Consider the following 14,703-nt stretch of genomic DNA (forward strand, 5'->3'; position numbering starts at 1 on the left):
ACACTGTGGACTCCAGGATAGCCTGCCAGACTCCTCTGTCCAAGGGATTCTCCAGGCAAAAATACTGGAGTGGGTCGCCATGCCCTCCTCCAGGGGATCTTCCCGACCCAGGGATCGAACCCAAGTCTCTTTATGTCTCCTGCATTGGCAGACAGGTTCTTTACCACTAGCACCACCTGGGAAGCCCTAACTGGTATACCTATCACTCAGATTAACTCAGTTAATGCTTGGAATAACCGGAGTGGTTTCTGTTTCCTGCACTGAATCCTGACTGGCCCAGAACTTTACAAAGATTTGCTCCTTTCATTATCACAACGACCTGATGAAGAGGAATGGCGGCAGTGCGCATTCTGCACACGGTGCAGGAGTGGTAACTAAATCACCTGAGCCCGTTCTTCTGGGAGATGCGGAGCCGGAACGCAAGCCAGGCTTGTGGGAATGCAGAGCCCACCTTCTTAGCTGTTGAACAAACCAAGTCACACCTAGGGGAAAAGAAATAGGAACACATTCTTTCTGCTGGAAAGAACCTAGAAGAAGAAAGGTTTGCGAGGTCTGCATTGGATGCAGGCTGTAGAGGAGGTGCAGGTTTCATGCAGAGAATCAGGAGGTGTAAGGGTGCCTGCATATCCCAGAGCTGAATTCTTTGAGGGTTGTGCCACCTCTTTATCTAATATGATTGCATTTGGCCCTATCTTCAGATTTACTCATCTCTGCCACGACAGCATATTAAACGATGATCTCAAATAAAGACCCACTCGTCTGAACAAAGGGAACACGCCTCACTCAAGCCCTTCTTTGATTTATAACCAATTCTCTTTTAACAGGTGGACCCAACAAACAGGAGATCGCTGACTATTGAACAATGAACTTGTTAGTTAACAGAATTAACAGCGTATTGTTTCACTGCAAAGACAGTAATAAAGCAGGAGGCGTGAAGTCGATACAGTCACAACTGAACCGTAATGGATGAGATATTTACAGCGAAGCTGTTAAAACATTGAATAAAATATGGGAAGAGCAAAGGCAGATGTGTTTTTATTCTTTCGAGTTGAAGCTTGTAAGGTAAAAAGATAGTTTGAGTAATAATCACAGGTTCTGATTCACAATGCATTAATAAATATTCATATGGTACCAGCCGCTGAAACTTTCCAGATACAGAAATAAAGTGAGAAAGCCTGTTCTTCCTTACACTTTGCTAAGTTTAGATTTCCAGACACACATGTCAATATCTCCATTAGGTTCTTGTAAAAGTTCTCTTTTATTTTCTCCAGCCTTCCAAGTCTTGCTGGCGAAACACTCATCATTCGTCTCTTTTTTTCCAGTGTCACGGTGTTTCCCCGACTCAAACCAGAAGAAAGTAGAAAAGACACGATGGTCTATTAATAAAGAAGAGACCTATAATTTAAGTAGAAGATAGAGGTGGAAGGAAATGAGCGTTCCTCTTCTGAATTAGGCACAGGTAAATGAGCTTTATATCCCACAATCCCAAATGAGTTCGAACAGTAGCATGCTTGATTTTGCAAGATCAAGCAAAATGCATTTATGTGCTTTCCCCCTCTTCTGTTATTATCTTGTCTTTGTTTTCAAAGGAACAGGGGAGTTTTCGAGAGCGCAGGGGAAGGCTGCTCTACCCAGACCTGAAACAATTGGGGAGACATAACTGGGGACTTGAGTGTGTCAGGATGCTGCGTCCGGATTGTTTCCCTGCCTTTCAGAGAAGCAGCTGTTGGGAGGAGGGAGGGGGAGGCTTGGCACTGAGCGAGCTCAGATTTTATGGGGGACGGAAGGAGGAAAGGGAGGCAGGAGTGCGCTGCCGGGGCCTGGACCCCTCCGACGGGCAGCTCGAGCCTCCCCGGGAGAATGCCAGGTCTGGATCCGGGCTTCCCCGGGAGAATGCCAGGTCTGGATCCTGGCGGCTCCTTGATGGATGACCAGGAGCACCGCAGCGGGAGCAGGACTGCGCGCCGAGGTTGCTATGACTTCCTTTGTTCCCCCCTCGCCGGTTTCCTGGCGCGTGTGGACCTCAGCGTGTGTGTAGGACCGCGCGGCTTGGTGCGGCGCCGCCGTGGTTCCTGTTCCGCCGACGCCTGCGTCCTTTTGTCTCCTTTCGCGGCACCACGTCCTCTCCCTGGATCCGCACGACTCTGCTCTGGGCTCCATTCTTTGCTCAGATTATCTCTGTCGGCTCCAAGTGAGCTTTTGTTGTTGTTTCTAACCAGCCCCTCCTTCCCGGCCCTGCCCTTACTATTCTTTTCCCTTTCAATCACTGCTATCCTCGCAGACCTACATTGCGGTTTTCATCTGCTGTATCTTCCCCAAAGATCTGCAGCTGGTGTTTTGGGCACTTGTCTGTGGCCCAGAGTTGTAGGGAGTGAGAGCTCAGGGAGGGTGGCTTCTGAGAACAGGACCGGTCGGGGAGGAGAGGCCAAAGCTGGGGCTCAACAGAGGAGGCTGTTCTTGCCAAAGGCCTCCAGCCCCTTCCCAAGACAAGGGTGTTCCCTGAAGAGCTTCCCTCCTGCACAAATTCTGGAGCGGGCAGCCCTCTTGACTCCCGAGGGGCCCAGGCCACTTCCACTGGCGGTTCCCAGTGTTACACCCACAATGAAAACACACCAAAGGAGGGTTGTCGAAACTCTGATATGTTTAAGTTGTTTAGTTGCTAAGTTGTGTCTGACTCTTTGTGACCCCAGGGATTGTAGCCTGCCTGGCTCCTCTGTCCCTCGGATTTCCCAGACAAGAATACTGGAGTGGGTTGCCATTCTTTCTCCAGAGGATCTTCCCGATTCAGGGATAGAACCTGTGTCTTCTGCATTGGCAGATGGATTTTTTTTTTTTTTAAACCGCTGAGCCCAGGAAAGTCCATATTTTCAATATTTGCACATGAGCTCAGTTGCTTAGTCATGTCTGACTTTTTGTGACCCCATGGACTATAGTCCATCAGCCTCCTCTGTCCATGGAATTTTCCAGGCAAGAATACTGGAGTGGGTTGCCATTTCCTACTTCTGGGATTTACATTTAAATTAATGTCCTTCATACAAATCTCAGGCTATGTAATTGTGCTATGAGTAAAAAAAAAAAAAAGTGAATTTGTTAACCATATTTATTCTGTATGACATACTGATGGTCTTGCAAACAAGACTCTGTAACAGAACCCAAGAACGTGAGGTGGTATCGTAGAAAGCATGTGACATTTGAGAGCTAATATCAATTGTTTTATTGGTTAAATCCTGAAGGATTGGTTGGTTCTCTGATTGTACTCTGATTCTATCCTTGCTCTGTGCGCAAGGCATTTATTCTCAATGGGGGCAAAAAATAGGAGTTTCATAAGGCATGTTTTCCCTCCGGTAACTTTAGCAGAGGAATTAATTATTACTATGCAGTCATCTTTTTTGGAAGCCTGTTTGGAAGGTGGTTCTTGTCTTTTTTCCCTTCAGATTTTTTCTTTCTTTGAAATTGGACAGCCTAAATGTTAGCTTTACTGGAGCTGAACATACTGTAACGCTTAACCCAGGTGAAAAATGACTGCTTGCCAATGACTTTTACGTCTATATTAAGACTATGCTGGTTATATAGTGCAGTTAAACATAATGTGTTCCAACGTAGAGAGGATGGTAGATCTAGGTGTCAGTGACATGCTTTTGAAAACGCAAAGGTTGTGAAAAGTAAGCCAAGTGTGGCTATATAGAAATTTGTGCAAATAAGAAAAATATAGCTGTTACTTTGTTAGTCACTGGTCTGTACTTTGTGCTGGAATTCTTTATTCACTGGCCAATAAAGATTTTCAGCTAAAGGTAGGAGTTTGTTTTTTTCTAGGTAATTGGCAAATGAATAGAGCCAGACTCTTAATAAGAAAACAGTGCACCTTGAAAATTGAATAAATAAATGATTCCATATTACTGACATAAAATGTCCTGGAATTTTGTCCCATTTAAAATCTTTAGCACGCTACGCTCTTAGAACCTCATTCTTAAGGGAAGGTTCTTTCTTTATGAATGAATTTACAGAAAATGAAGCATTTGGCTGAGTTTGTGACTCATTCCAGATTGCACAGCATGTCGTAATTAAGGCTGTGTAGCAGGTTCTAATCCCATGGTCCAGCAATTGGATCATTCTCCCTTATCTTCCTCGAGAATTAATTTCTCATTGCAGATAAATGTGTTCAGCACTGTGGGCTGAAATACCAATACTGAGCACATTTTCTAACAGATATTTCAAAAATACAGACGAGTTTACATCTTCCCAAAAGCAGTGCAAGGGATATTCACAGCAGGTGGAAGAAAGGCCTTTTTAGCCAGCAGAAGGGATGCAGAGGTTCTGCTAGACCAGGTTTTCTTGGCCAAGCTTGTCTATGTAGCTCTGGTTAACACGCATACATCTACCACTCAAAACTGGGCCCACAACTCTGACAATGAACCTGCCAGCCTGACCAATCAGATCCAAGTCTACCATGTTGCCAGGGCAACTAATACACAGTCACAAAATCAGAATGATCACAGTGGGGAAAAACATACAAAATGCAGTATTTCTGTGCTTCGAGACAGAAAGAGGGGAAAAAAAAAATCCCCAAACCTAGGTTGACCGTAGGTAGCAGGAACTGGTACTTGCTTTTTAAGTGTGCTTCATTGTTTCAGGGCCATTTGCAAAATACGTATGTTTACATGTATGTGTGTATTCAGATTCATTAAAAATACACCCATCACATCCAGAACAGTATAGTGAATTTCGTATGGGAGAACAATTGGCAAATGCTGGTTTGAGATGGAAAGATGAGAAGCACAAGGACACACTTAGCATCTGACGTGCTTTCTGAGCATCTCCTGGTTCCGCAGGGTGATTCTGGGCTCACTGCAGCTGATGGTCCCTTTTTTCAGCATTTAGACAATGCTGCTTGCTAAGGTGTTAAAAGTGATAAAAAACCTGCCTACCAATGCAGGAGCTGTGGGTTCAATCCCTGGGTTAGGAAGATCCTCTGGAGAAGGAAATGGCAACCCGCTCCAGTATCCTTGCCTGGAAAATTCTATGGACAGAGGAGCCTGGTGGGCTACAGTCCTTGGGGTCACAAAAGAGTTGGACACAGCTGATCAAATGAACAAAAACAACAATTTAATCTATAATCCACCTCATGACTACTGCCTTGAATTCGCTTCTGTCAACTCTTTCTTTCCATGGCTGACTTCTTCCCATCTTTTGGGGATCAGCTCAAAAGCCACTTTCTCAGGATCCTTCCCTGACCATTCCCTCTCAACAAAGAACCACCCAACTCCCTAACATCACTGGACTTTATTTCTTTCATTGACCTTATCAACCACCTGAAATATAGTCTCCCTCCCTCCCTCCCTCTCTGTGGGAAGATAAACTCCTAGGGGAAGATATCCTAGAGTGTAGATTGGTATTCAAAATAAAATATGTGCTTTATAACTCTTCATTGAATTAAAAATCCCAATCAGAAAATTTGGGAAACATGGGATGCTTAGATGAAAAGACTAAGGACTGAGACAGTCTGGATGCATAGTGTGTGCGCTCAGTCATGTCAGACTCTGCGACGCTTTGCACTGCAGCCTGCCAGACTCCGCTGTCCATGGGATTCTCCAGGCAAGAATAGTGGAGTGGGTTGCCATTTCCTCCTCCAGGGGATCTTCCCTACCCAGGGATCAAACCCATGTCTCTTGCATCTCGTGCATTTGCAGGTGGATTATTTACCACTGGCGACACCTGGGAAGCCCATAAGGGATAGTGTATTTCCTATTGATGACAAGTGTTTAACTGGTCATTAAATAAACAAACTGGTCATTAAATAAGCAAATTTATTGAACATCTATTATGTGTCAGGCCCTGTTCTATAGCAGCAACTAAAACAGGCAAAAATCCTGTCCTTATGGGACTTGCAACTCAGTGAGAGAAGAACCTCCGTGTGACCAGCAGCCACCGTGTGCTGAGTGCTTACTATCTGCTGGAAACTGTGTAGAACACCTGTGATGTCAGTTATAAGTCATAGGCGGCAAGTACTACTGTTCATTTTACTTCTTCTTGGTGAGGACCAGTTGCAGAGCAGTTAAATACATCACCCAAGTAAACTTGGCCATGAGCAAGAGAGCAGAGACTCCTCTCAGGTGGTGGACTCCACTCCCCACCTCAGAGAAAATATAATCTCATTTAATTGTGGCCGGAAGTCTATGCAGTTGACGCTGTAATCAGCTCTCTTTTCCTGATGAGGAAATGAAGTTGTTTTGCTGTTTAGTCATTCAGTCATGTTTGACTGTTTGTGACCCCATGGACTGTAGCCCTCCAGGCTCCTCTGTCTATGGGATTTCCCAGGCAAGAATACTGGAATGGGATGTCATTTTTCCCCAGGGGATCTTCTCAACCCAGGGATCGAACCTGTGTCTCTTGCATTGGCAGGTGGATTCTTTACCACTAATCCCCTCCCCTTCCCATATACAGATCATATATTTGCACTGAAATACTAACATCTTATGTCCACTGTAAAGCATAAATAAAAGTAAGTTAGAAGTTTAAATGAGCAACATTAAACTGAAATAAACAGCTTGTAATCTAATTATTTTATTAATTAATAGTAAAAGAAATCTCTGCTCTCACTAAACAAATTAGTGTTAAATGTGATCTGCAAGCAAAATTTTACATGTTTCTTGACTTGTGATGGCTTCATGTTATTATTTTAAAACATACTGAGACCTCACATGTACTTGGGATGAGGACCATTATTCCAGTTTCTTTGTGCTGAGCATCCAGTCATCCCCAAATTTAGTAATTTCAACCAATATTTTTATTTTGCTCACATTTTCCGGGTCAGAATTAGGAAAGGGCTCAGCTGGGGGCTCTTCATGTGGAGTCCCTCACTGGTGGAGTCCAGTGGGGCTTCCCTGGCAGCTCAGATGGTAAAAAACCCACCTGCAATGCCGGAGACATGGTTTGATCCCTGGGTTGGGAAGATCCCCTGGGGGAGGGCATGGCAACCCACCCCAGTATTCTTGCCTGGAGAATCCCATGGACAGAGGGGCCTGGAGGGCTACAGTCCAACCCACAGGGTCACAAAGAATTGGACACGACTGAGTGACTAAGCCCAGCACAGTGCTGGCCAGAGTTGCAGTCATATGAAGTATGAAGATTTGATGGGCTGATGTTCAGGGGGTCACATTCACATGACTGGAGCCGTGGGACTCAGCTGGGGCTGTTGACCAGGGCATAGTCCTGTGGCGTCTCCATGATGATGGTCTCAGTATAGCTAGACCTCTAACCTGTCAGCCTGCTTCCCTCAGAACAAACATCAGGAGAAGACCAGATGGAGAGGCTGCCTGGCTTTTCCTGACTTAATCTCAGGAGAGTGTTCCTTCCTTCCTAAGCTGTCCATCCAAGCAGTTATATGCCTGTCCAGATTTAAGAACTTAGTGGGGACTTAGCTATGCCTCTTTGGAGAAGGAAATGGCATCCCACTCCAGTGTTCTTGCCTGGAGAATCCCATGGATGGAGAAGAGTCAGACACGACTGAGGCGACTTGGCAGCAGCAGACTATGCCTCTTAATAAGCAAATAATGAGATCACACTGTAAGCCACATGTGGGATGGGAGATATTGTTGGATACATCCTTGGGAAATATAATCTGCCCCATTCACCATTACAAATTCAGTATCTTATTAATAGATATTTGTGGAACACCTACCATGCGTCAGGCAAAGAATATGGGAAGTATTGTTTTAAAAATTAAGTCCCTGCCCTTCTGCAGCCTATATTCTAACACACAAAAAAATCGGGCAATTGATACAACTGTAAATCTATGTTTAAAATAATCTTCTTGATAACTATGGGTTTTGATTTCTTGGCAAATCTAGGTGATCATTACTTTTTTTTTTTTTAATCTCACAATGTAACTGACTACGAGCTCATAGGAATGGAAGAAGTTTTGCTGTTTTCTTATTGAATGCAGATTCTTTGCATTGTTGACATTTCCTTCCACTCAGATCTCCTTGCAGGAATTTTTCAGCCACTCCTCCATTTTGTAAGAGTTGCTATACTTAAGAGCATGTGTGTGCTCAGTCGCGTCCAACTCTTTGTGACCCCCATGGACTGTTAGCTTGCCAGGCTCCTCTGTCCATAGAGTTTCCCAAGCAAGACAACTGGACCGACTTGCCATCTGCAACGCCAAGGGATCTTCCCGACCCAGGGACCGAACCTCTGTCTCTTGGGTCTCTTGCATTGGCAGGCAGATTCTTTACCACTGTGCCACCTGAGAAGCCCCCATAGTGAGGAGCAAGTAGTGAAACCTTTGGATCCTTATTACTGGGCACGTGTAAATTGGAAAAACCTGAAGATGCTGTAGGCTGGAAGGAATAAGAATTGTGCTGGGTTGTAGGATTCCCATCTTTTTTCAGGATTCCTGCAACACCATATGCAACTGACTCAGATCGAGTGAGACAAGTGCCAAGCTGCTTATTAAAAATATAACAAAGCTTAATTCCTTTCTTATTTTTAGTATGAAAATAAGTATACATAGAAGATCTAATGTTGCCTTTTTTCCCCCCTATTTTCAATTTTCGAGGTCACTGCTCTAAACAAAAACAGAAAATGCTTCTTTGTTCTTAGTTAAAGAGTGTGATGCTTCCAGGAAGGACATAGTCCCCCTTGATGAAGCAGCGCCCACCTCATCTCCTTGTGTGCTTTCCCTTGACTGACGAAGCAAAAGGAGCTAAAATAAGTTCTGTCTTGTAGGAAGTTGCCTGACACACAGTGCTGTTCAAATGAAAGCAAATGCAAATGAGGAGCTTGTGATAGTTTAAATAAATAGAGGGGGACATTTTTATTTTTTCAGCTGCTTATCTGCTTTGGGCGGGGACTATGCTTTGAAGAATCATACGAATGTTTTTGTCCATGTATTAGAATATCTCAGGCTTTTCTCTCTGGAAACCTTTGTGCTCTTGTTGCAGGAATCTATAGAGTGATACATCTCTTGTAAATGGAGATGGAATGTGAGATATTCTTGTTCCTTTCTTGCCAGGGGCCACTTGCTTTTATTTCTGAGTTGATGCATCAGTGACCAGGCTTATTGCTCCCAGAATCCATGTTAAAACACATAAGCCAGAGATTTTCTCGGCTGTGCTATGAACTCATTCTGAGCTTATCTCAATTCTGGTTAAATAATTCAAATATGAATAGCAACAAAGCTGTGAACAGCAATGCTAATGTTAATTCTAACAGCTGAGAGTTCCTCAGTGCCTCCTCTTTGCCAGGTACTGTGAGAGGTAGTCACACAGAGTTACTCTTTACTCCTCCCAGCAGCCCTTTGAGGTATATACTATATGCCTCAGGAAGTGCCCTGAGGTTCAGAGAAATCAGGCAACTTGAGTAACAATGGCTGAGTGCAGGGACCACCTGTATAGTGTGAAGTCAAAGTTGCATGGTTACTGGCTTCTGTGTCTATATTATTAGCCCTGTGTTCATGCTATGCTAATACCAGAGGTTGTAGGCAGAATTCTAGAATAATCCTTGGTGTCAGTTGCCTTGGATAATCCCCCACCCCACCCCCTTGAGTGTGGGAGGAACCTGTAAATATGATGAAAAAAGGATTTTGGATTTTTTTCACTCCTATGGAAAACGGATTTTGCCTATATGAATTAAGATGCCTAATGAATTGACCTCACAAGAGGGAGATTGTTGTGGGTGGGCCTGGCCTTATCAGGTGAGCCTTTGAAGGAGAAACGGAGCTGTTCATGAAGAAAGGTTTAAAGCATGGAAGGGATGTGACATGAGTGGGGGTGTCTATTGCCAGCTCTGAGGATGGAAGAGGCTACATGGAAAGGAGTCTGGGGGCCTCTATGAACTGTGAGTGGTCCTTGCCAACAGCCACAGAGAAAAACAGACTTTAGTCCCCCCAGCCTTAAGGAACTGGATATTTCCAGCAATCTGAAGGAGGTAGGAAATAGATCTGCCTCTAGCAGCAGATACAAATGCTGCTCAGCCAGGCCCTGGGCTTCAACCTTGTGTGACCCAGCGCAGAAAACTCAGCCATGCTCTGCCTGGACTTCTGGCCTGTTATAGACCAAGAGCTGATTAATGGGTGTCATTAAGCTGTTAAATTGATTGTAATGTGTCACACAGCAGTAGCAAAGTATTGGACCACGTATGCCTTTTCTGTACTTAGATTAACCACAAAGTGGTTCTTTCTTTTGGTTTTTAAAAATCATCTTTGCATTCTGCTTTACACACAGCAGGTGCTGTGAACGTGGAAAAGAGGGACTGTGTGTCTGGTTAGGAATGCAGGCTCTAGAGCCAGAGTGCCCACATTTATGCCAGGCACTGGATCTCTCTGGCTGTGGAAACTTGGACAGATTACTCAGGTGTCTAGTGTGAAATGAGAATGAAATAATCATACTAGCTCATGAGGCGAAGGTGAGGATAAAATGTGAGGATAAAATGAAGGTGAGGATAAGCTTTATTTGCATGTAAAGTTCCCAATGCAGAGTAAGAACTCAATAAAATGTCAGTTATGATTTTTGTGTGTTTCGTGCATGAACCAATGAATTTTAACCACTTTGGAGAGAAACCTTCTAAGAATCTCCCAAACACATCTCTACCTGTTGAAGATGAGCTTATGGAAGTCTTTGTAAACTTTTCTGGGCTACTTGTTATTAAATTATTGATGTATCTAGACTGAAGAGGCATCTTCCGACTCCACGGAGAAGTGGGGCCCTACCTTGAATGGTCTTGTTTCATATGATGTGTACCTGAATTTCTCTGGGGAGAGAATTTGTGCACTTCGAGTGAACCATGTACACATTGGAATATCTTGGTATCTGCTGTAAAAAGTGTCTCTTCTTCAGTCTTATCAGAAATTCCTCTGACTATGGCCATGTGCTTTTCTAACAGTCACCTCGGGTTTTCCCAAATGCCATGAGATGACAAATCCACACGATCCATCAAGTCTCCCCGACTCTGTTTGCCTGGGCAGATCCATCTCCCCCTCCGATGTTTAGGGACGGCGCCCGCCTGTGCCCTGGCCCCTCCAGCTTTCCATTCAGCAAGTTGGGAGACGAGAGAGTGGGGCTGGGATGTTACTTCCTAGGTTCCCTTCCTCTGGGTTTGTCTTGGCTCGTGTCTCCTCGATGCCGCTGTGGTCAAGGCGGTGTTCTCCACCCAGCTTTTCCTTCTTCCTGAGTCTGGAAACTCCTCTGAGCCCTGCCCCGTCAGGCTGCGGACGGTGGTGCTCCCTGGCTGTCCTGTGCCGCATGCTCCCTTACTGAGTGGTCTGTGAAGCACCCGAATTTGAGAGTGGTGCCTTCTGATTTCTGATGAGCCCTTGACTGATAGACCCAGACTGTTAAACTTTGTACTGCTAGTTGTATAGGAGCCCATAGATTCTAATTCTCTCTCTCGTTAGCAAAGCCATTGGGTTTGGCAGCCTCTGTTTTGATTATTCTGAGGTTTATTTCTTATGCCTCTGCTGACTTTTGGTTTATTCTAGATGTGGAGGTTGGCAGAGACGTGAGCTCTGAATGACTGAGTTATCATGGAATGTTTTGTCATCAGGGCATCCCACACATCTCATCTTATTTTGCAGCAAGTTCAGGTCTGAATCCACTGAAACAAGAGCTGGCATGATGAAAGAGCCAACCCTCAAATAAGACAATTTTTAAAGGTTGTTTGTTCATGTCTCTAGCAAAACAGGATTGTCCCTTGAATTCCATTTTCTTCAGATTGTTTTGGAAACTCCTAGAAATGGAGAGCACATTTGGCTCTGATAGGGAACACTTCTATTTTGCATATTGACATGCATTTTAACAAGAAAAAGGTCAGTGGTGGGGACGGCACTGCTTGTCAGCGTGACAGCCGACATTTACCTGAGCCTTCTCCATACGCTGCAGTTTAAAATAATTTAGTAAAATAATTGTCATGATTGATTTTTCTTTTCTTTTTGGACCCAGAATTCACCCTTGTGGCTCTAGGGCTAGGTAACTTTCAGAAGCTTAAATTTCCTTTTATTGAAATTCATTTCTTAAGTTCTGGGTGGACGACAGACTTTGATTACAGTCACAAACTCTTTTATGTCTGTGGGTGAAAGCTGGTGAACCTAGAGGCTCTTGACATATTCTTTGAGCAACGTCTATTCATCGAGTGACATTAGAATGGCAGAACATGAGTGGCTGGGATTTTTTGGAGCATAATCTTCTTGCTGGTAAATCACACGTCTTCTGAAGATGTTGGTAGGAGCCCTAAGAGGAAGGTGGGCATTAGACATTGGTGTAACAACAGTAACGGCCTTGTTGCTCAACCTCATAATTCTAGGCCCATCAATGGTAGGGTCATATTTCAACCAAAGGAGAAGAGAAAATAGTTTATATTTAGAATGTCTTACTACTTTCTTACTGATAAGAAAAGAGGGATGTAGTTGGAGAGCATAAATGACGATGCTTAGATCAAAACAAGGGAAGGGCTGCCTACAGAGGGTCATAAAAATATCAGGAAAAAACCCCTGTTCTGTTTGAAAAACTTTATTGATCATTTACTGTGTGTGCTCTGTCTGGGAATTTTGTGCTTCTCAGAGACTCTTAACAAGAATGATGTCATGTTTTACATCAATCTGCCTAGCATCTCCCAGAAAAGGGGAAACACAATTATTTGCAGTAAATATTTGCTGACTATTCCATTGCACCAACTGTCTGTTCTTCTGATTTTCCATGGTATCATTCTTCTCCATTCTCAGCCCATGAGTGCTAGAAGCTGATCTCATTACTGCTCCCAACTCAAGGGGTGGGCATGTGACCACGCCGAGCCAATTAGCACAACATAGGCTTGGCTGGCCCTCTGACCCAAAGTGTTTCAATAATATTCTATCTTAGAATCGCAGAACCAGAGGAAGACATGTTCTTATCTGCTGTACTTGCCCCCTGTAGGATTTCTAGGTAATGTAATTCTGTAATTTCTGGGGGTTTCCGCATACAGAAAGCATGCCTGAAAATGCAGCTAAGCAAAGTAGAAATCAGAGTTTAGAGACTGACAGAAATCAAGTCCTTCAGATGTAAAGTCGAGTCCTTAGGATGTAAAACATAGACTTGTTAGAGGCTATGAGATGCACAAAATCACCAGACAGAGCACACACGATAAGTGACACATGGTAAATGATCAGTCAGTTCAGTTCAGTTCAGTCACTCAGTCGTGTCCGACTCTTTGCGACCCCACGAATCGCAGCACGCCAGGCCTCCCTGTCCATCACCAACTCCCGGAGTTCACTCAGACTCACGTCCATCGAGTCGGTGATGCCATCCAGCCATCTCATCCTCTGTTGTTCCCTTCTCCTCCTGCCCCCAATCCCTCCCCGCATCAGAGTCTTTTCCAATGAGTCAACTCTGCGCATGAGGTGGCCAAAAAGTTTCTCAAATTGACCTGTGATTGTTTTCTGGTGGTTTTATGACCCTCCCTGGGCACCTGCTACTTTCTCTTGATCAGTCATCATGCGTGCCCTTCAGGCACATCCTTCTTTCCCCATCAGTGGACGAGGTAAGACATCCTACCTCCTGAAATGTCGACGTGACGCGCACAGCTCTGCTTGACACCTTAGAGGACATGTGTGTGGAGAAGGATCAGCCTCCAAAGACGGCATGGCCCAGTTTCCCAGCTCTGCGATGTGTTTTCTTCTGTGGCAAAGGGGATATTACAGACGGATTAAGTTAGAGAGGTTATCCAGGTGGGCCACGTGTAATCAGTGGGGTGATCAGATAACGATGGGGATCTCTTTGTGCTTTTGAGCTGAAACAGGATGATGAAGAGGAGCCATATGTGTAGAGTGGGCCTGTTCAGGTATTTTAGGCAGGAGAAATAGTTAGGCAAAGGTGGGTGGGAGCTTTGTGTATTAGGAGGCCATTGTGACAGGCCATCAATAAAAATGGAGAAAGATAAGGTCCTTTAAAGCCTGACCAAGATAAAGGAAGTTGGTCTTTATTTTAGGAAGTCATTGGCTCCAATGTGAATTTTAAAGCCATCTCTCTGGATGGTGCCGTTTCAAGCACGTGACAAGCTGGTCCACCATGTGGCATGGTCCAATTCTCTCATGCCAGTTTTCAGTGATCCCTCCCTCCTGGGGCCTTAAAGATGATATTATGTCTGACTACTAATGTTCATATGAATTATGGTCCTGGACAACACAGCTAGGCTGCCTTTACTTATTTATTTTTTTGTGGTTTCTACATCAGATACAGCTTTCTACAAGGCTGATAAATATAAGTACTTGGGAGTATTTTATGGATCAATGAAATATTAATGGACCTGGAGGTTCTTTAAGTTTATTTATAAGGCTGGGTCATCTATAGGTCAAATACCATTATAGCAAATGCAATTGTAATGAATATCTTTGATAAATTTGGTTTTTAAGCCCTAACCCATGTCCTACTTATTTGCAACAATATGCCCTCTAGGTCTACAAGTCCTTAAATGCAATTACAAAAAACAAAACAAAACAAAAAAACCCTCAAAAATCAAACAATCCCCCACCCCCTCAAAAAACCCCAAACACACACCTGAGAACCAAACTTGGTTTTAAAACAATTTATAAATCATTAATCTGATAACCAATATTGAATTAAACTGACCAGTCCATTCTGAAGGAGATCAGCCCTGGGATTTCTTTGGAAGGAATGATGCTAAAGCTGAAACTCCAGTACTTTGGCCACCTCATGCGAAGAGTTGACTCATTGGAAA

The 14,703-nt window shown here is 44.1% G+C and overlaps 1 protein-coding gene across 1 annotated transcript in view; it reads left to right on the forward strand.

Moving 5' to 3' along the window:
• TSHZ2 (teashirt zinc finger homeobox 2) overlaps positions 1-14,703 on the forward strand; it is an 885,630-nt gene that overhangs the window by 242,304 nt on the left and 628,623 nt on the right. The window contains exon 8 of the mRNA XM_055545340.1: positions 1,323-1,459. The gene's annotated coding sequence lies outside the window, so the exon portion shown is untranslated. The remainder of the gene's footprint in view (positions 1-1,322; positions 1,460-14,703) is intronic.

This window comes from Bubalus kerabau, chromosome 13 (assembly GCF_029407905.1).
Source record: "Bubalus kerabau isolate K-KA32 ecotype Philippines breed swamp buffalo chromosome 13, PCC_UOA_SB_1v2, whole genome shotgun sequence".
In the NCBI taxonomy this organism is placed as follows: Eukaryota; Metazoa; Chordata; class Mammalia; order Artiodactyla; family Bovidae; genus Bubalus; species Bubalus kerabau.